Source organism: Manis javanica, chromosome 16 (genome assembly GCF_040802235.1).
Source record: "Manis javanica isolate MJ-LG chromosome 16, MJ_LKY, whole genome shotgun sequence".
NCBI classification, from domain to species: Eukaryota; Metazoa; Chordata; class Mammalia; order Pholidota; family Manidae; genus Manis; species Manis javanica.
In genome coordinates, this window is record NC_133171.1 from 28,738,116 (window position 1) to 28,759,451 (window position 21,336).

The following is a 21,336-nucleotide window of genomic DNA, read 5'->3' on the forward strand; positions in this document are numbered from 1 at the left end:
CTGCAACTTTGTTCTATTCTGATATCAGTTCTAGTAGTTTTGTAGTGGAGTCTTTAGGTTTTTTTATGTACAATATCATGTGATCTGCAAATAGTGACAGTTTAACTTCTTCTTTACCAATCTGGATTCCTTGTATTTCTTTGTTTTGTCTGATTGCCGTGGCTAGGACCTCCAGTACTATGTTAAATAACAGTGGGGAGAATAGGCATCCCTGTCTTGTTCCTGATCTCAGAGGAAAAGCTTTCAGCTTCTCACTGTTCAGTATGATATTGGCTGTGGGTTTATCATATACGGCCTTTATTATGTTGAGGTACTTGCCCTCTATACCCATTTTGCTGAGAGTTTTTATCATGAATGGATGTTGAATTTTGTCAAATGCTTTTTCAGCATCTATGGAGATGATCATGTGGTTTTTGTCCTTCTTTTTGCTTATGTGGTGGATGATGTTGATGGATTTTCAAATGTTGTACCATCCTTGCATCCCTCGGATGAATCCCACTTGGTCGTGGTGTATGATCCTTTTTATATATTTTTGAATTTGGTTTGCTAATATTTTATTGAGTATTTTTGCATCTACATTCATCAGGGATATTGGTCTGTAATTTTCTTTTTTGGTGGTGTCTTTGCCTGGTTTTGGTATTAGGATGATGTTGGCTTCATAGAATGAGTTTGGGAGTATTCCCTCCTCTTCTATTTTTTTGGAAAACTTTAAGGAGAATGGGTATTATGTCTTCTCTGTGTGTCTGATAAAATTCCGAGGTAAATCCATCTGACCCGGGGGTTTTATTCATGGGTAGTTTTTTGATTACCGCTTCAATTTCTTTGCTCATAATTGGTCTGTTTAACTTTTGTGTTTCTTCCTTGGTCAGTTTTGGGAGGTTGTATTTTTCTAGGAAGTTGTCCATTTCTTCTAGGTTTTCCAGCTTGTTGGCATATAGGTTTCATAGTAGTCTTTAATAATTCTTTGTATTTCTGTGGAGTCTTTCATGATTATTCCATTCTCATTTCTGATGCTGTTGATTTGTGTTGATTCTCTTTTTCTCTTAATAAGTTTGGCTAGAGGCTTATCTAATTTTTTTATTTTCTCAAAGAACCAGCTCTTGGTTTCATTGATTTTTCTATTGATTTATTCTTCTCAATTTTGTTTATTTCTTCTCTGATCTTTATTATGTCCCTCCTTCTGCTGACTTTAGGCCTCATTTGTTCTTCTTTTTCCAGTTTCGATAATTGTGATGTTAGACTATTCATTTGGGATTGTTCTTCCTTCTTTAAGTGTGCCTGGATCACTATGTACTTTCCTCTTAAGACTGCTTTCGCTGCATCCCACAGAAGTTGGGGCTTTGTGTTGTTGTTGTCATTTGTTTCCATGTATTCCTTGATCTCTATTTTAATTTGTTCATTGATCCATTGATTATTTAGTAGCATGTTGTTAAGCCTCCATGTGTTTGTGAGCCTTTTTGTTTTCTTTGTAGAATTTATTTCTACTTTCATACCTTTGTGGTCTGAAAAATTGGTTGGTAGAATTTCAATATTGTGGAATTTACTGAGGCTCTTTTTGTGAGCTAGTATGTGGTCTATTCTGGAGAATGTTCCATGTGCACTTGAGAAGAATGTATATCCTGTTTCTTTTGGATATAGAGTTCTATAGATGTCTATTAGGTCCATCTGTTCTAATGTGTTGTTCAGTGCCTCCGTGTCCTTACTTATTTTCTGCCCAGTGGATCTATCCTTTGGGGTGAGTGGTGTGTTGAAGTCTCCTAAAATGAATGCATTACATTCTATTTCCTCTTTTAGTTCTGTTAGTATTTGTTTCACATATGCTGGTGCTCCTGTATTGGTTGCATTTATATTTAGAATGGTTATATCCACTTGTTGGACTGAGCCCTTTATCATTATGCAGTGTCCTTCTTTATCTCTTGTTACTTTCTTTGTTTTGAATTCTACTTTGTCTGATATTAGATTAGTACTGCAACACCTGCTTTCTTCTCTGTTGTTTGCCTGAAATATGTTTTTCTGTCCCTTGACTTTTAGTCTGTGCATATCTTTGGGTTTGAGGTGATTTTCTTGTAAGCAGCATATAGATGTGTCTTGCTTTTTTATCCATTCTATTACTCTGTGTCTTTTAATTGGTGCATTTAGTTCATTTACCTTTATGGTGACTATTGAAAGATATGTACTTTTTGCCATTGCAGGCTTTAGATTCGTGGTTACCAAAGGTTCAAAGTTAGCTTCTTTAGTGTCTTACTGCCTGATTTAGCTTGCTTATTGAGCTGTTATATACACTGTCTGGAGATTCTTTTCTTCTCTCCCTTCTTATTCCTCCTCCACCATGCTTTATATGTTGGTTGTTTTATTCTGTACTCTTTCATGTTTTCTTTAACTGCTTTTAGTGAGTAGTTGATTTTATTTTTTGCCTGTAGTTAGTATTTGGTTGGTCTGCTTTCTTTGCTGTGATTTTATTTTCTCTGGTGACATCTGTTTAGTCTTAGGAGTGCTCCCATCTAGAACAGTCCCTCTAAAGTACCCTGTAGAAGTTGTTTGTGGGAAGCAAATTCCCTCAACTTTTGCTTGTCTGGGAATTGTTTAATCCCTCCGTCATATTTAAATGATAGTCGTGCTGGATACAGTATCCTTGGTTCAAGGCCCTTCTGTTTCATTGCATTAAATATATCATGCCATTCTATTCTGGCCTGTAAGTTTTCTGTTGAGAAGTCTGAAGATAGCCTGATGAGTTTTCCTTTATAGGTGACCTTTTTCTCTCTAGCTGCCTTTAAAACTCTTTCCTTGTCCTTGATCTTTGCCATTTTAATTATTATGTGTCTTGGTGTTGTCCTCTTGGGTCCTTTCTGTTGGGAGTTCTGTGTATTTCCGTGGTCTGTTCAATTATTTCCTCCCCCAGTTTGGGGAAGTTTTCAGCAATTATTTCTTCAAAGATAGTTTCTATCCCTTTTCCTCTCTCTTCTTCTTCTGTTACCCCTATAATAGGGATATTGTTCCTTTTGAATTGGTCACACAGTTCTCTTAATATTGTTTCATTCCTGGAGATCCTTTTATCTCTCTCTGTGTCAGCTTCTATGCATTCCTGTTCTCTGGTTTCTATTCCATCAATGGCCTCTTGCATCTTATCCATTCTGCTTATAAACCCTTCCAGAGTTTGTTTCACTTCTGTGATCTCCTTCCTGACATCTGTGATCTCCCTCTGGACTTTATCCCATTGCTCTTGCATATATCTCCGCATCTCTGTCAGCATGTTTATGATTTTTATTTTGAATTCTTTGTCAGGAAGACTGTTTAGGTCTGTCTCCTTCTCGGTGTCTCTGTGATCTTGGTTTGACTGTAATTTTGTCTTTTCATGATGATAGGAATAGTTTGCAGAGCTGGGACTAGTGATGACTGGAAGAACTTCCCTTCTTGTTGGTTTGTGGCCTTCCTCTCCTGGGAGAACAGCAACCTCTAGTGGCTTGTGCTGGGTAGCTGCCCACAGAGAGGGCTTCTGCTTCCTGCCCGGCTGCTATGGAGTTCATCTCCACTCTTGCTGTGGGCATGGTGGCCTGCCTTAGCCACTGCTCGATATGGTGGAGCCGTGTTGGAGGTGGTACAGCCGGGAGGCTATTTATCTCCGTGAGGGGCCTCTGTGCTCCCTGCTGCCCAGGGGGTTAGAGTTCCCAGAGTTCTCCAGATTCCCTGCTGCTAGACTGAGTGTCCCACGATGCTTCCATCCTGCTGTGTCGTCCCTGTCCCTTTAAGACTTCCAAAAAGCAGTCGCTTTTCTTTGTCTCGGGTGCAACATCTGCAGGGACCTGCTCACAGGTCCTACTGTCCTGCTTCCTTAGTATCCAGGACCCCATGCATGCACTGTGTCTGCACTCTGGTGCAGATCACTGGGGCTGGGTATTTAGCAGTCCTGGGCTCCCTCTTCCTCCCTGCTCCAACTCCCCTACTCCCGCCGGGAGCTCGGGGGAGGGGCGCTTGGGTTCTGCAGGGCAGGGCTTGTATCTTACCCCCTTTGTGAGGTGCTGGGTTCTCACAGGTGTGAATGTGGTCTGGCTGTTGTCCTGTGTCTTCTGGTCTTTCTTTTAGGAAGAGTTTTCTTTGTTGTATTTTCAAAAATATATGTGGTTTTGGGAGGAGATTTCCCCTGCTCTACTCACGCCACCATCTTGGCTCCACCAGGAATAAAATTTTGTGAACAAATTCTACTAAATGTGTCAAATTGAATATGTGATTTTTACCTTTTTAATTCCACCTAAACACCTGGTAAAACTAAGAAAACAGTGAGAGAAATACATACTAAGCCCACTCTCCCCCTACCCCATATTAAAGAGAACTGGAGAAGGGACAGCTGCAGAGAGGGAATACACTCCGCACAAGAGGCACCGACTATCATGTGGCACTGAGCTGGGAGAAATCCTCCTACAGGAAGGAGAGAATATGCTTGGGGACTATAATGCAATCAACTACACAGCTTCTAGAATAAAACACCAAGAAGAACATGACTAAATACATTTTTAAAAGAAAAAATGTATTGGAATAAGTCCCTCATCATTATTAAAAAGCTTTCCTTTAATGCCACAAAAGTTCTTTCACACATGAAATGTGAAATATTGGATGAATCTTATTGAAATTAAAATAAAACATGGGTGGTTTCTATCAAAATTATTTAAAATATTTCTGACTCTGTGCCAGAATGAAAAATTATGAAAGTGAGTGGAAAGATTCTCTCATCAGCAAGTTATTGATATATTTCAATACAGTTCATCATTATTTTTTTCTTTTCATGAAAGTCCTATACATTTATATTTTACAGCTATAATATTTATGAATTTCTATCTTGTGAATTAAATCATGTTATCTATCCCATCTCTAATTGTATGTTAGTATGAATGCTTTGTGGAACTCTTACTAAATCTATTATTCAATTCCTTTAAAATTTATGTCTTTTAATGATTAGTTACAAGTGAGTTTACTTTTATTTTCAACATTTACTTTAACAAGAATATGTTACATTCACAAAGAAAAATGAAATCCCATTAGAAAATTTCAAGGGTATGTTCTAATTCAACATTATATAAATTGTCATATGGCAGTAGCTTGAGAAGCTCAGACTTTAGGTTATGAAAAACTGAAGGCACAGTATTTGCATTTCATATATTGGAACCATATTTGTCACAAAACCTAGTACAGTCCTTGCTATTTAACATTGATTTAATTCCTTCCATTTGATATAGTGACTGGCAACAGATTTGTCTCTTAGTTACACTTCAAGAGTAGAATAGATCAAGGAATTAGCTCATAAGTTATGCTCAGGAACAAAAAAAGCAACCAAATTGTAGCGTGGAGAATGTTTTCAATTATAGCTTAAATATTATTGTCAATTGAGAATCAATCACCATTGAATAAATTATTCTTGTTGTCTGTAACATAGGAAGGTATTCTTATATGTAACAGGGAGTTTTGGGTGCAGTTAGGAAAAGGACAAATGGGATATATTTGGAGAAATTAATGTTACATGTTAATATATTAGGCTTCAGTTTTTGAAATTTAGAAGCCATAAAGAGCAAACTGAATAAATCAGAATGAAGTAGCTAAGTAGTACAAAACAGTGAGATCCAATTGAATTGAGACTATCCCTAAAAGCAGATGATTGACTTTAAGTTTAGAACAGATAAATGGTGATAAACAACAATATGATTATTCAATGAATGACTGCTCTCATGCATATAAATTATGTAGGAAGATATCAAGGAAGGAGTAAAGTGTTCATTTCAAAGTGTATTGCATCTTGCAGAATTTTGCAAAGGGGTGAGAGAGGTAATGGGTAATAACACTTTTGTTTAAAATTTGTTGAAAGCTTAATAAGTGCCAGGCAGAATGCTAAATTTCTTTATATGTCTCATTTAATCTAATCCTATCAATTTCTCTATGAAGTAAACACTAAGATTTATACCTACTTTAGAAGATGTGAAAATTGGCTTACAGAAGTGAAATAATTTGTCCAAAGCTATAATTTCAATTAATTTTTGTGCAATGTAATTAGAAAGGTTGTTTTCTGTTTATTGTTCTGAGACTATTGCCATGATGTGAACTCGAATGGTAGTGATATTACCCAGTTTGTGAAATCCTGAAGGCTAGGTTTTTAAATTTTTTCTGGAAAACAGTGGACAGAACACATGTTTCTCCCAACACCCTTCATTGGGATGATAGTAGTGGTAAATCACAAGAGATGAATGTATGTTGACAATTTTCTCATAATGAAAAAGTAGTGGAAAACATATCTACACTCAGATAGAAGAAAAAATTGCAGCCTACATTGTGAATAAGAGGGAGCATCAGTGTAGTTTAGAATTGACATTCCTGAAGTAAATTAGTAAAGGGAACAGTTTAAGAGCTGGATAAGGAGCATGGGAGAAGGAATGAAGCCATTGAGAGTTTATCTCCAGAAAAGTTTCTCCATTTGGTCCTCATCCCTCCACCAAGAGAGCTAAGCATTCTGACATTTGTGTCCAAGAATAAAACAAAACCCAAATTACTTGGAGTTCTTTCATTACTGAGATGTAGAAGAGGATAGCTAGCTAGCTTGCTATAAATCTAGACCAATTCATATATCTAGATTTGGGAGATAAAGTATCTTTGTCAGCCCTGTTATTGTAAATATGACCTCTAGATTATGGCTTCTCTATTAATTATCTTAAAATGTATGAATAACCTATAAAATGTGTTTCTAAAGTCTGCTGACCTTCTTGCTCTTAAGAGTTCTTTCTCCTGTGGTGACTTCTTAAGATTTGCTCTTCATCCTTGGTTTTTAGCAGTTTATCTATGATGTGTCTGATTGTATTTTTCTTTCTACTTATCTTCTTAGGTTTTCACTGGGTTTCTTGTTTTTGGTGGTTGAGGTATTTCATTTTGGAAAATTGTTGAAAATTATCTTTTTATATACTTTTCTCTCTTTTCCTTCTAGAATTTCAATTATACATCCATTAGACCATTTGACATTTGATATTGTCCTATAGATCAATGTATGTTTATATTTTTTAATTGAGTCACATTCTTCAAATTCACTGATTTGTATATCTGCTATGACAATGATAAGGCTTTATCTCTGATATTATATTCTTCAGATATAGTATTTCCATTTAACTTTTAAAAATATTTTCTCTCCACTTAATATATTCAAATGTACACATATATCTTTGGCTCTCCCACCAGATTCTTTTTTTCTAACATAAAAAATATTGATAACACCATTGGGGCCATCTCTGGTTCTGCTTCTAATAAATATTTATTCTCTTGACCATTGGTTATCTTTTCCTGTTTCTTTAAATTTCTTGTATTTAAAAAAATGTCATGCCAATCATCATGTATAAAAGAACAGTAGAAACTATATTAAATTATATCTCTATCCAAGAATTCTCCTTTTTTCAGGTTTCTAGGAATGGGAAATGGTTGATAAGGCAATTTCATCTGCAGTGGCTGGATATAGCATTTTCGTTGCTTTAGTGAGATTTAGTTCTCTTCTGCCTTCAAGTGAATTTAGTATGATGTCAGAACCTTTCTTGTGTCAAGGTCTGAAATCTAATAACCAGAGATATTTTAGATATTTGTTTATGTTTTAAAGTCTAAGTACTAGTTTTACAAATAATGGCCATAGAATACTGCTTTAGAACCTGATGTCAGCTTTTGGGGATGCTTTGCTTTCCTATGCTGACCCTGGGATTTTCTTCCTCTCCTTATCTCTGTTTCTTTTGTTGTTTTCTTTCTCTGCCACCAGTCCTGGAGATGGTGGCTGAATATTGTAAGAATGCCCAAATGCCTGTAAGAGTTGTCCTCTCAGTTCTCTTTTTCTTCTCTGATCTTTATCAGGACTTGCATGTCTAAACATGGCACTATATATCAAAACTTGCAATTTGACATATGATTCAAGAGACATAAAGGGAAGGGTAGAAGCATAAGGTCTCTGTTATACAGGAGAAGAATTAGGAAGTGCTGTGTAATAAAAGAAATAACGGTAGATATTTATGTATATTTAAACTTCCAGAACTAATTGAAAGAAGAAAAGAAGTAACTATACAAACTTGAGAGAGGAACTGCAAGAGAGAAAGAGATGAATATTATATAAACAAATAAAATCATCATCTTACATAGAGGACTCAATCAATAGTGTCTAGTTTATTCAGAAAAAAATGCATAATATTTAAAGTTTTAGGTACTAACAAAAAGGAAAAAAATGGCTAATATTGTTACCTTCGAGGATGGAATGATGTGGAGCAGGGAATCATTTCATTTCATGAATATTTCTTTAAATTACTTGATTTATAAATAGTGTATCCCTTAGGCATTCTGGTGCTTTTTATTGTGGATTATGAAACAAAACAAGAGAGGACTGGAGGCTGAGAGTGGGATAGGGGACCAAGTGAAAAACATTTTCCTTTTCTGGGTAACAAAACAAAACAAAACAAAACATGAGTCTTTGAACATGAATAGAGGATTGGGTTCACAGAGCTGCCTAGTGATAATGCCTGAAATTATAAGCCCCCAGTGAAATGGGATGAGAGAAATAGAAGATAATGCCTATTCTGCAAAAGAATGTGCAGTATATCCTCAAGTTCAGAGAAAATAAAGTTTTCTTCTCTAAACTTCTTTGTAAGAACCCCCAGGCTATAAGATCAGAAAAAGAAAGAAACTGGATTGTGATTGAAGTGCCATGCTGACTTGTATCAGTGATTTTTATATCTTTAATTTATTGTGGGCTTTCATAGAAGGATAATAAGAATCCTGTGCAATAAAAGATATGTTTATATGCAAACATATGACTAGGATGTCCTTTAGATACGTGACGCTTCTCTCCTGCCATCTCCAGCTAGCTAGCATGTAATGACAATAGCTCTAAGTTTTGCTTGAATTCTCTGTTGTGGAGATGCTATGAATTTAATTAGAATGCAAATATCAGTGGATCAAGGTAAATATGAATGATTGTATCTAGACAGAAGAGCTAATCCTGGCAGTCACATGTATAAGGGATACATATCAAGAAAAAAGGATATATAGGCATATTTCCAAGAGAGAGAAAATAGGACATTTGGAAAATAAGCTATAGTCAAGGGTAATTTATTTAAATCAATGCAAATTAAACCTTCAACTCTTCACATGGATATGATACACAAATTAAGAGTGGTAGTAGTGCAAAGCTTATATTTAGAGCTTTACCCAAGAGAGGTCCTTATCACCTCATTTTAGCAGTTAAACAACAGTAGCAGCTAGACTGGGTCACAGGAAGTGAGTGACCTGTGACAACTACATGGTGAGTTTGAGCTCAGTTACCTCCTGTCTACTGCCTCAAGGAAAATGCTCTTTCAGGTTTTCCTGGTTCTATGAGTAATGGGGAAGATAATTGGGATGTGTATTTAGAATAGTATTAACATGCTGATGTCTTTCATTAGCAATTTTTCAGTAACGGGGCAAAAAGGTTATTAACAAAAGTTGTACTCACAAGCTATGAAAATGGGAGTTTGTATTAACTTGTGGTAATGAGAACTTGTAGAGAGTAAGTGAAATTCTGGAGTGAGGGGTTTACAATTATTATTCTTTTTTAGAATAAAGTTGATGTTGCTAAAAAGTATGCAAATGTACATGAAAGTCCACTGAGATTAAAAAAAAACAAAACAAGAGAGGCTTTAGCTTTACTACTTAGCCTACACATTGTAGTGCCTTCAGGGACCCCCTGGCATGGTGCACCTTCAGGAAAGCACTCTTTCTGCTCTGTTAACAGGTTGTATATTTTGACATTCGATCATGTATAAACACAAAACCTTTTTTAGTGCAATTTAATCTTAATAATTAAAACCCTTAAAATTAATTGTGTTTCCTAGGACACACTTTGCAACCTGTAATAAATATAAGCAAACTGATTATTTTATGTTAAGTAACCATCTAAGTAACTGAACTTAAGCGTAAACATTTTGTAAGAGGTTTATATAATAGCCATATGAAGTCCCCTCAACCTGAAGGGAGATGTGAGGTCGAGTCACAGCAGCTTTAGATCACGCTGCAGGTCAGGGTCCTGTCTGGCAATCTTCTAGTATTTCCAGAAAAAAATATCGGTTGCAGTCCTAAGTGAAGATATGGGTACATTTCCTGTGATTTAAGCCTCCTAACACACATTGTCCTTCATGGAACTCCATGTGGGTATGCAAGGCGGTGGTGAGTGTGCTGGAGAGAGCAGCACAGGGAGTTCAGGCAGGGCGATGGGAAATGGCTGTGGAAGAGAACCATTAGGGAGTCGACTGACTATATGAAAGACGACCTTCCAGTGTTTGTTTCACGGTGTGTTTGATTTTGTAGATCCAGGAAGGTTATCCTATTTTATGTCATTTCTTGATGCAGTGGTTTCAAATCCTAACCCAGCTATAGATAGTGAAATCAACTTAGTTCATTTCACAAGCATTTTGTGAAACACAATATAGAGCAGATAATGTAGATTCCTACCACATATAAAAGCAATATTTTTAATGAAAATTTGTCTTGTTTTATCTGTATCATATGTTTATATCTGTGCAACAAGTGAACTGAAATCAACATCCAGTTATTAATAGTACAAACTATTATCAAACATATTCCCCAAGTATTATTAGGCAATATTGTTCCCATGAGATCATTCTGAATATCTACTAGAGAGAAAATTTCAGAAAACTGAAATGAGTAGAGAGACATTGACCTAAATACTGGTGCTGAGTATTAAATATATAGAAAAAATCATGGAAAATATAGACACAATGAGGTGTTAAAAAGAGGGGATAATATTGTGAAATTATGAAAATAATATATGATTTGAAAATATAGGTATTATCTTTATTATTGTCTATTCATACACATGTAAAAATATATGTAGCATGTAAAAAATGTAACTTTTTTCAGTAATTTGTGGTGATAGTATTAATAGTGCATTATTATTCCAAGATATTATACTAAAAAGTACAATTAAGCAAATGAGTAACCAGAGATAGTCTTTTTTTCATTATCCCTTCAATCACTGGAAATTCTGGGGGATTTTCTGTAGAAAGCATCATGAAAGAAAGGAGGTAGAAATATATTATAGGAAAGGTTAAACCTACATGGTCTTGGATTTGAATATCAACCTGAAACTCATTATATATATATATATATATATATATGTATATATATATATTACTCTCTCTATATATATTTTCATATATATAAATATATATGTTGTTATATATACACACATAATACATATGTATATATATAAATGTATATATTGTTATATATACACACATATACATATGTGTATATATCCATATATATAAAGTATATGTAAAATATGCATATGTAATATGCATATATATGTAAAATACATATGCACATATATGTATACACAAATAAATGTATACACAAATAAATATATATACACAGAATATATGTATATATAATACATATTGTATTATATATGTTATATATTATATCATCTGCCTGGATCTGTTCACTGAAGTGTTTTAGAGCTGATGGATTCTAGTGGCAGTGAACCTTCAAAGAGCCCAAAAGATCAAACTGTGGTCATGCAATATAATTTCTTATCCAAATATATTATTAGATCTTTGCAGAGAAATTATTAACTCAGGAATATGCAGTAATAGTCAAGGTAAACATGAAATATCTTGACATACTAAATATTAGATAGCATATGTACTAGACACATAAATGCACATACAGATACATACTACATACTACATACATGCTTCTTTTAGAATACTTCTATGTAGATACATACTACATAGAAATATCAGACTATTAAATGCAACTAAGGTGTGAGAAAAGGACACAGGAACCAACTTAAAGGGGTTCCTGCTTGACAAAGATGTGATATTTCATATGGACTAAAGCCAAGAAATAAATTTAAGTCTGTGAGTTCATAATTATTAATTGGTCATTTTCAGAGGTGAGAGGTCACTAATTCACCATATTGAAAATCGGGAAAATGAAAGGATAAAATTAAGCATTTATTCTACATTTTTTATATGAACTAAAGCTTATAGAAATAATAGGTAAAGAAAAGCATGTTACAAAATTAGCCTAATACATGAAAACAAAATGATGCAGTTAGAATATTACCATTTTGTATTCACTTCCCAGAATGAACAGACAGGCATTGAGAATCACCTTGCTGTTCTCCAAAAATAATAAAACCAGACCACCATGGAATATGATGTTCTGCACTAAATGGCAAAAAGAGGGGAAAGCAGAAAAAAAAAGCATTATGTAATTTCAGTTGATACAACAAGAATATCAGATAGAAACTGTATAAATTAACCATTTTGTGCTTGGCTTGGGGAAATAACCGCAAGTGCTGATGAAAATGACTCAAAATAAGTAGTTAATAGTTACTGTTGTGTTATCTTATTAGAAATACAGTGACAAAGGAGAAAATTGCGGCATTCACATATTCTACTTGTTTCTTTTGTACCAGAAATAATTTAGATTACCTTCTCAATTTTCGGCCACTGAAGTGGGTAAGATTTACTTCAGGTAGTTTTTGAAATTGTTTTCAATTATCTCAATAATGTAGCTGAGGATTTGACTTTCTGGAAGTTTTTATTTGAAATGAATTGCCTTACCAATGCCTAAACTTGAAAGATAATACATCAAACCAGATATTTTTTCAAGTTGATGGGGGAAAATATGACTGCTTCAGCAATGGTAGACAGTCAATCTGACTATAGACAAATTCCTTTATTCAGTGGTTCTGGTTCAATAAACATTTACTTAGTAAAAATAAGGGCCAACACCAGCATTGAGTAAGTAATGGCAATAAGTAAGGATTCATGGCATAGTATCCAAATTCAAATGAAAATACTGGTATTCTTTTCAACAAGTAGAGAACTCTGTATTCCAAGTCTCATGGAGAGGATCCATTGATTTATGTGGTCAAGCTGAGATTCAACTAAAAATAAAGAGGATTAGAATATTTCCTGTGGCTAAGAGATACTGTAATTACAACAAGAGCAATGAAGTCTATTATAATCTGCCTTAATTATGTCACTGAAAAAGCTTTTACATTTCATATTATTAAAGGCAATGCATAGTCTTGTTTTTGTTATTTTCTCAGATCTACTTGCAGTATTTAATGCTTCTGCCATTTTATTTACCACAAAACACCCTTTGATTTTCACACAGCAGTGCTTCCATTTACATTCCTCATGGGGCCCTCACAGACTAACATGGGGTCTTGTCTTCTACCTCATACCACCCTTACTGCAGCAAAATGGTTGTGTATTATGGAGTCCAGAATTTGAGAGCCTAGTGCTTGCCCGTCTATAGCTGTACCCCTACCCCAGGGCAAGGACTTGTAGGGGAAGATGGTGGGGATAAAGCCATGAGCATCACCACCTGTATCTGCACAGAACAAGCCCTTGAGCACGACTGTAGTAACTGTTGAAAATTCATACATCTGAAGAGTTGCAACCACGAAGCTGGTGCTTCTTTTAGAATACGGAAATATGGTCGATTCCGAACTCTTCAGTTCTGGTTTCTTGTTCTAATGCCTCTTTTCCTTTAGAAAGTCAGGGGTTCCCTTCTCATTTTGTTCTACAAAGTCAACAAATCAAAAACAACATTATGATATGTTTATTGACTTTAATTGCCCATAAACAGTAAACTTGCCTTTATGTCTTAAAACTATTGGAGTTTCTTCACTGTCACTAGAAAAATCATTTTATGAGATTTTTTTTAACTAAAAGAAATGTTAACTCTCTGGATCTTTAATTATTTTAATTTGTGGATCCCAGTCTTCTCAAAACTTTTCTTTTGGTACATAATGAAATAGACACCTAGACTTAAAATGTAATCATAGCTAGTAAAGATCTGTACTTTTCTCTAACATGTGGAAAAATATAGTTTATTTAGAAATATCAGAGTTTGTAACAGACTTACTTACCAGTAAGTTAATATTTCTGGAGGATCATTGGCAGGAAGTACAGAAAGTGATGATCCCATATTATTTCTTAGACTATAATAATATGATTACTTGAGAGGCTAAATACTCACCTAAGTTGTTTTTCTAGGACTTTTCATAAGCCTTTTCAAATATAACCTCTTACTGAATCATTAGTTTAAAAAGCTTGATAGTACAATTTAGTCAGTGAGGCCAGGGACAGAAGCATTGACAAAAGTGAGGTCCAAGGTCAAGAAGGGAGGGATATTTCAAGGAAGGAGAACAGAAGAGCATTGAGGGATGACAATGGCCAAGACTATTGGAATAGAAATCTTTAATAGAACAAACCCTGTTCCCACCAGGAGACACTATGGAATCCTGGATGAATTAAAGTAATATTAATTCATGATATCATTTAGACTTCACTTCACAAGTTATGGTACTTTAAAGGCAAGATAGGTTTATTTAGCAAGGCATATTTTGGCAGTTTCAGTTCAGTTCAACAAATATTAATCAGTTTCAACATATCGCAGTCATTTTGTTTTAGAAAGAAGGAAGGAAATACGGGCAGGTTTGTAGGTATATCCAAGTGTATGTACACGTGCATATAAGTATGTTTTCAGAATTTACAGAGTAGTTTTTGGGCTTGCTGGTTAAGATTACTTGAATAATTGCTACTTTAGCCATGCTTCAGTCACATGTCTTAGCTGCCACCCATGAATGAGAAGCATCTCGAAAATAACCCTATTTGATGACTGTGTCCATTGGAAATACAGAGAATCATATTCTCCAAAGACCCATCCTTATGATGAAGTGTAGTTACCAAGTTGTCTGGAAAGGCCTGCTGGCCACAAACAGGGTTCCCCACCACATTTACCAGGCTGGTCATAGCATGTCTTCTCCCCCAAGGAATTGATAATAAAGTTATCCCCCTTAAGAAGCTTGTAAATCATATTTAAAACTGATATTAAACTCTCTTCTCAATATAGTTCTTGAGAAATAATCTTGGATAGAAAATTATAATTTTTCACATAAAAACACATAGTCAGATTCTTTTTGAGCATTTCCAGACCTGAACTACAGATGCCTTACACATTTCACTTTAGTTTCTTCCCTTCCTGTCTTTCTCAAAACTAGCAGGTTTTAGTACCACCAATGTTTAAAGGGATTGTTCATTTTTATTCCTCTGTCCTGTTACAATTTGTACAAAATTGCTAAACTTGCCTAGGTGAACCAGCAAGGATATAGTTGAATTGCTATTTAAATTATAAAGTGTTAAGCTGTTCTGCAGCAATAGGCAAGATGATCTCCATTTCATATACGAGAAAACTAAATTTCTTCAATTTTTGTGACTTGCTTACAGTCATAGATATGTAGCATGATGTGGGGCTAAAATTGCCATTGAGAGTTCTTTGATAATTGTGTAAGTCAATAGACTCATTATTTGCATTTAAATATACCTATGATAATATCACTATGGTCTACACAGGATTCAAGAAAATAAATTAGTTACTGGGAGCCTGGCAATGAGGTATTAAGACTCTGATGTGATTGAAATAACATCACCTGGATGGAGAAATTGTCTTTGAATATTTCCTATAGGTTTAAATTATTAGTCTTCTTATTTTAAACATTTATATGAACATTTCCCATGTGGTACAATAGTCTTTCTATTCCCAAAGCATTACTCAATAAATATTTATCATTGAGTGAGTCATACGTTCCTTGTATTAAGCAACTGATGTGGATTTGTTTATTTTTATTGTCTGCTGCTAAGGAGAATGAATTAAGACTCCTCTAACTCAGAAAAACTTGAGAGGTTTTGTTCACAAGAAGAGCCAGCTCTCCTGTGCCTTCATAAATAATCTAAAACGTTTGTATGGATGTCTTCCCTTCATCTCTTTTTGGGATAGATATTCATCCTGCATTGTCCTGCCTCCCTTCCTGAAGACAGTTAAATATCTAGGCATCACTTTGAAGGACAGTATTAATATTCTAATACCCCTGAATAAACATATTGAGAAAACAGACACTTAATTGGCTGCCCTTTCAAGTTTAGCAGAAAGCCTTGTTACCTGCATCGGACCATGCTCTCCAGAGAAGTCTCAGTTTGCATAAAGGAGCAACACAGAGAACCTTTCAGGGGAACTCTTGCTGGAGCCCAGGGGACATGAGAGGCCCCTTGGGGCTGTGCTCCCTGGCAGAATACCAGTCTTAGTTACATTTCCCACAGTGTCATTTTGCCTCGTTATACTAAAGGAAACAAGGGGAAAATATTAAGCTGTGCTCATGGTTAGGCCAAAATTGTAAAACGAGGTCACCTTCTGACCTTTTTCTAAAGTGAGCGTGCTCAATAGAGGCAATACTGTCTCCTTGGAGAAGGTGAAAATACTTTCCTTTCACATATAAAGCACAGGTATATAGTATATATGTGGCATTAAAATTTGAGATTAAAATTAAATGTCTAACAAGCCTCCTTAAGAGGGTGATAATGAAAAAAAGAAGTTTGAAAACACTGGTCTGTAAGATATCGCCTTCTGTTGACCATCCTGGATGTTTGGTTTCTTCTTTTCCATTCTAGCAAATTTCTGGGGTTCTAGCTGCCCTTGGTTGTGTAGAAAATATTTAAGTTTAATAGAAAGCATGTCAGGAATGTCCTGGAAAAGCAACCACATGTATATGATATAGTCATATAGGATTAATATTGTGACCTTTCTTATTTAAATTTAGGCTCAGCTACTTTGTCATGCAGTTTTGCTTTTCAAGCAAAATGTTTTGATGTGACCTGTTTAACTTAGCCATTTTCATGGCTGACCATCTCCTGTCTAGACCCCAGGATGGGAAGAGATACAGGAATGCCATTAAATTGACCATTTGTAATTATCTTGCCTATACCAAAAACTGAATATTAAATAATTTGTTTTTCATACCGATTTTAAATTTTTTTCATTAAAATAGCTATATGAAGATCCTATGAACTCGAGGAATGTAGCTCGATTTCAGCTACTGCTTTTAATATGACCATCTAGATGCAACTAGGCAGGTTTAGGTTTGGAAGCAAATAAAGGCAATGCCCTTTGGAAGGTGCTATAATAGTTGTATACAAAGAACAGCTACAGTATGAAGAAGGGATAAATGAAAAGCTTTCCATAGACAGTGACAATTGCAATGAATCTCAAAAGTTGAGTGGAAAACTTTTTGGTGACCAAGGGATAAAGGGCATTCCTTTAAAAGGCAAAAATCTATGGAGGGAAATACACATGTACACATATAACACACAATGAAAGTCTGCACTAGGAAGCAATGAACAAAATGATGACTTATTCCTGGAATTGTTAGGAGTTCAGAATGGTGGGAGTAGAGGGACTAAGGGGTCTGGTTTAGCGGCTGGGACCTCAAGTTGGGAAAAAACACCTAATTAAGAGCCTCGACTGCTACAGTAAGAGTTCAGTTTTTTGTTTCTGTTTTGTTTCGCTTTTTTGTTGTTTGTTTTTCTATACACTTCGGGAAACCTACAATTAGCTTGTAGTACTGAACGAGCCTCAACACATTTCCTTTAAGAAGCATATTACCCTGGTAGCGTCAAGAAGAATGTGTTGCAATTAATGACCAACTGGAAGTGGAGAAAGAATGATACAAAAGAAAGTTAGATGAATTCCAGCTTTGTGGCTGTCGTGATAGAGTGAATACACCCAATGGACAGTACTGTTTTGTGTCTCAATTTTAGGAAAAGGATTTATGATTCTCAGCCTATAGATGGCAATTCCAATGAAGGGAATGGGTAAAATTTCCCATAGAAAACACGTGGAATGAGAGAGAAGAGGCAAATTGAAAGATCCTTAGGGGGTTTATGTAAGTAAATCACATGAGGGTAATGCTGAGATTAGTGGATGGTATTTACACAACAATTCACACATATTTAAATTAGAATTATATGTGATTCCAGAGGGATTATTTTTATAGTGAAGTAAAATTAATTCATAAAAAAATTATGGATTATTTTTAAAAAGTCAGATGACTTAGGGAATGGTATGATCGTTTGCTCACATACTGGTTGTAAGTTCTTTTTCCTGAATGTATAGAGATGTCCTAAACATTTGCATTTCCGTACATGCTACTGAACATTTTCGTCATCACGAAACTTTTTTTATTTGTGTAATCCTGCTTGATGTAAACCAGCTCCAGAGTGCTAAGCCAGGAGGGGCACTTAGTACACTCAGTCACAGAACATGCTAGAAACCATGCCTGCTTCTCCTTTGACATGTTCTTCACACAAGAAGTATTGCAAACCACTTTTTCAGATCCTGGGGATACCTACTCACTGCTCCTGAGGACAGCCTTGCTCAATGACTCCAGGAGGTCTACACTCCCTCTTCAAAAAGAATCTACTTCAGGGACTCAAAAGCTGTTTGCCCTCTTTCAAATGATGAGAGAGATTTCCTAAAGCAGAGTGAAACAAAAACAAACAAAGCCTAAGTGACAACCGTATATTTAATCTCTGACACATGCTAAGAAACTCATCTGATGTAAAATGTCCTATGTTTTAGTCACCAGACTTGGAACTCACTGTAGCTTTTGGAACAACTTTCTTAAATTCTCTGAGACACAGTTTGGTCATTTATAAATAAATATAGTCTTAATTGCTCTACTTACCTTGCATGATTCCAGTAGCCCATGACATATTTCTATGAAAGTACTGGGTGAAAAAACATAGATCACTATCAAAATATTAGGAATTATTACTATTAAGCCAAAAAGTTTTATACTATAGCTCTTACAGCTCTATCAGTACTTAGCAAACTCTTCATTTTCTCATTAAAAAAATTACATAGTAGAATGCTGTCTTTCATAAAATTAGAATCTTAAGGATAGTTAGCCACTTTTAGTTTATTCTACAGAACTTGAGTCTTTATAATAAAATCCTATTTTAAATTTTATAATGTTATGACAGTATCTGTAATTTCAGATGCTATTCATATTCATGAGTCAATTTGCATATCCATTTAATATTCTCCTGCTTTGCTACCCTTGTTGTGATATGCTATCTAAATTACCAGTTCAATTTTCAAAGAGTGTTTGTAAGTGTGTAGTTAGAAGCAATGATATGCAGTAGCACTTACACAGAGAAATCAAAATATTTTCAGAGACACAAGTGAAGCATCTCATGCTAAGGGATTTGTAGTGCTTTCATATCTAAGTCAGTTTCTCTCCACTGTAGGTGTTATGCAAAATCAGATTGCCTAATAATTTGGAAATAATGCTTAACACTTGCTCTTTTACAATGTCTGACTCTTTTTATGCAGTCCCCTTTAACTCTATTCTCATTAGCATGGTCTCAGCGTTTTAAAATCTTTTCTCCATCCATTCTAAACCTGGTTTACAGACTATAGAAGATTAGTAAAGAGAGAAAGTCTATTCTAAAAACATAGCACCCTCAGATCTTTGATAAGAGAGCATATATAATTTTTAAACTTTCAGCCATATAGTATTTTTATAAGACACTTTTTCATTGTTTGCCACTATCTTGTAAAACTCAAGAAGTTAAAAGATGATATCATTATTTGTTCTTCACCATAATTTTCTCTTCCCTACCATCACTGATATCACCCAGATATCAATGTCAAAATTGTGGACGTTAGTCTAGATTCCTCTTTCCTTGATTGCCCACCCCTTGTGATCCAATGTAACCCTAAGTTACATTGATGCCATGTTTATATATCTCCCATCACACTCCTTTCTGTATTCCGTTTACCTTTTTCTTACTTAGAATTTTAGTTTTTGTTATTCACATTAATATTCCTAACTGCTGTCATAGCCTTCAATCTCACCAAGTTTTTTCTATTTTTTTCAGTTAATGTGTTTTGTTTTTTGGGCTTTAGATTTACAGAAAAAATGAGCAAAAAGTACAGAGAATTCCTATATACTCCCTCCCACCACCTACAGTTTCTGCTGTTAGTAACATAACATGCTGTTATGGTGCATTTAATATAACTGATGAACTAATATTAATATATAATGATTAGCTTAACTCCATAGTTGAGATTAAGTCACTCTTTGTGTTTAACAGTTTTCTGGGTATTGAAAAATCTATGTCATATACTGACCATTACAGTATCATAAATAGTTTCACTGCCCTAAAAACCCCTTGTGCTTTACTATTCACTCTTCTCCCCTTCCCTTTACAGTCCCTGGCAACCACTGATTCTTTTTACTATCTCTGTATTTTGCCTTTTCTAGAATGTTATATCATTGAAATCATACAGTATGTGGTTTTTCAGATTGGCTTCTTTCACTTAAAAATATACATTTTAAGGTTCCTCCATGTATTTTTGTCATTTGATAGATTGTTTCTTTTTAGCAATGAGTAGTATTCCATTATGGATGTGTCACAGTCTCTGTCCTTTGACCAATGAAGAACACCTTGGTTATTTCCAAGTTTTGGCAATTATGAATGAAGCCGGTATAAGTTTTTGAGGTTCTATGTGGATATGAGTTTTCAATTCATTTTGGTAAAAAGCTAGGAGTCAGATCCTATGCTTGTCAGATCCTATGGTAATCCTTTTTTAAGAAATGCTAAGCTCCCTCCCGAAGTGGCTGTCCCATTTTGCGTTCCCATCAACAGTTTATGAGAGTTCTTGTTATTCCACATCTTCATCAGCATTTGATGATGTCAGTGTTTTGGATATTCGTCATTCTAATAGGTTTATAGTAGGTCTCCTTGTTGCTTTAATTTGCAGTTCCCAAATGAGATATAATGTTGAGTATCATTTCATATGATCATTGAGTATCTATCTGTATGTCTTCTTTGGTGACATGTTTGTGAGGGCCTTTTATCCACTTTTTAATCGTTTCTTACTATTGAGTTTTAAGAGTTCTTTGTATATTTTCAATAAAAACCCTTTGTCAGATATATGTTTTACAAATATTTACAGTTTGTGGTTTGTCATTTTATTCTCTTAATATCTTTTATGGAGCAGAAATTTTTAAGTTCAGTGAAATTCTAACTGCTTCTTTTTTGGATCTTGCTATTGGTATTATATTTAAAAACAAATTACCAAATCCAACATTGTAAAAACCTATCTCCCTGAGGTTTTATAGTTTTACAATTTAAAATTAAATCCATAATCTATTTGACATTAATTATCACGAATGGCTTAAGGTCAGTGTTTAGATTCACTTTTTGCATGTGGATACTCAATTGTTCCAGGAACATTTGCTGAAAAGATTATCATTTTCCATGTGATTGCCTTTGTTTGTCAAGAATTAGTTGTTGATATTTCTGTAGGTCTATTTCCGTGCTCTCTATTCTGTTCCATTGATCCATTCGCCTCTTGTTTCACCAATACCTCAGTGACTGTCTCATCGCTGTGGCTTAATAGTAAGTCTTGAAGTCA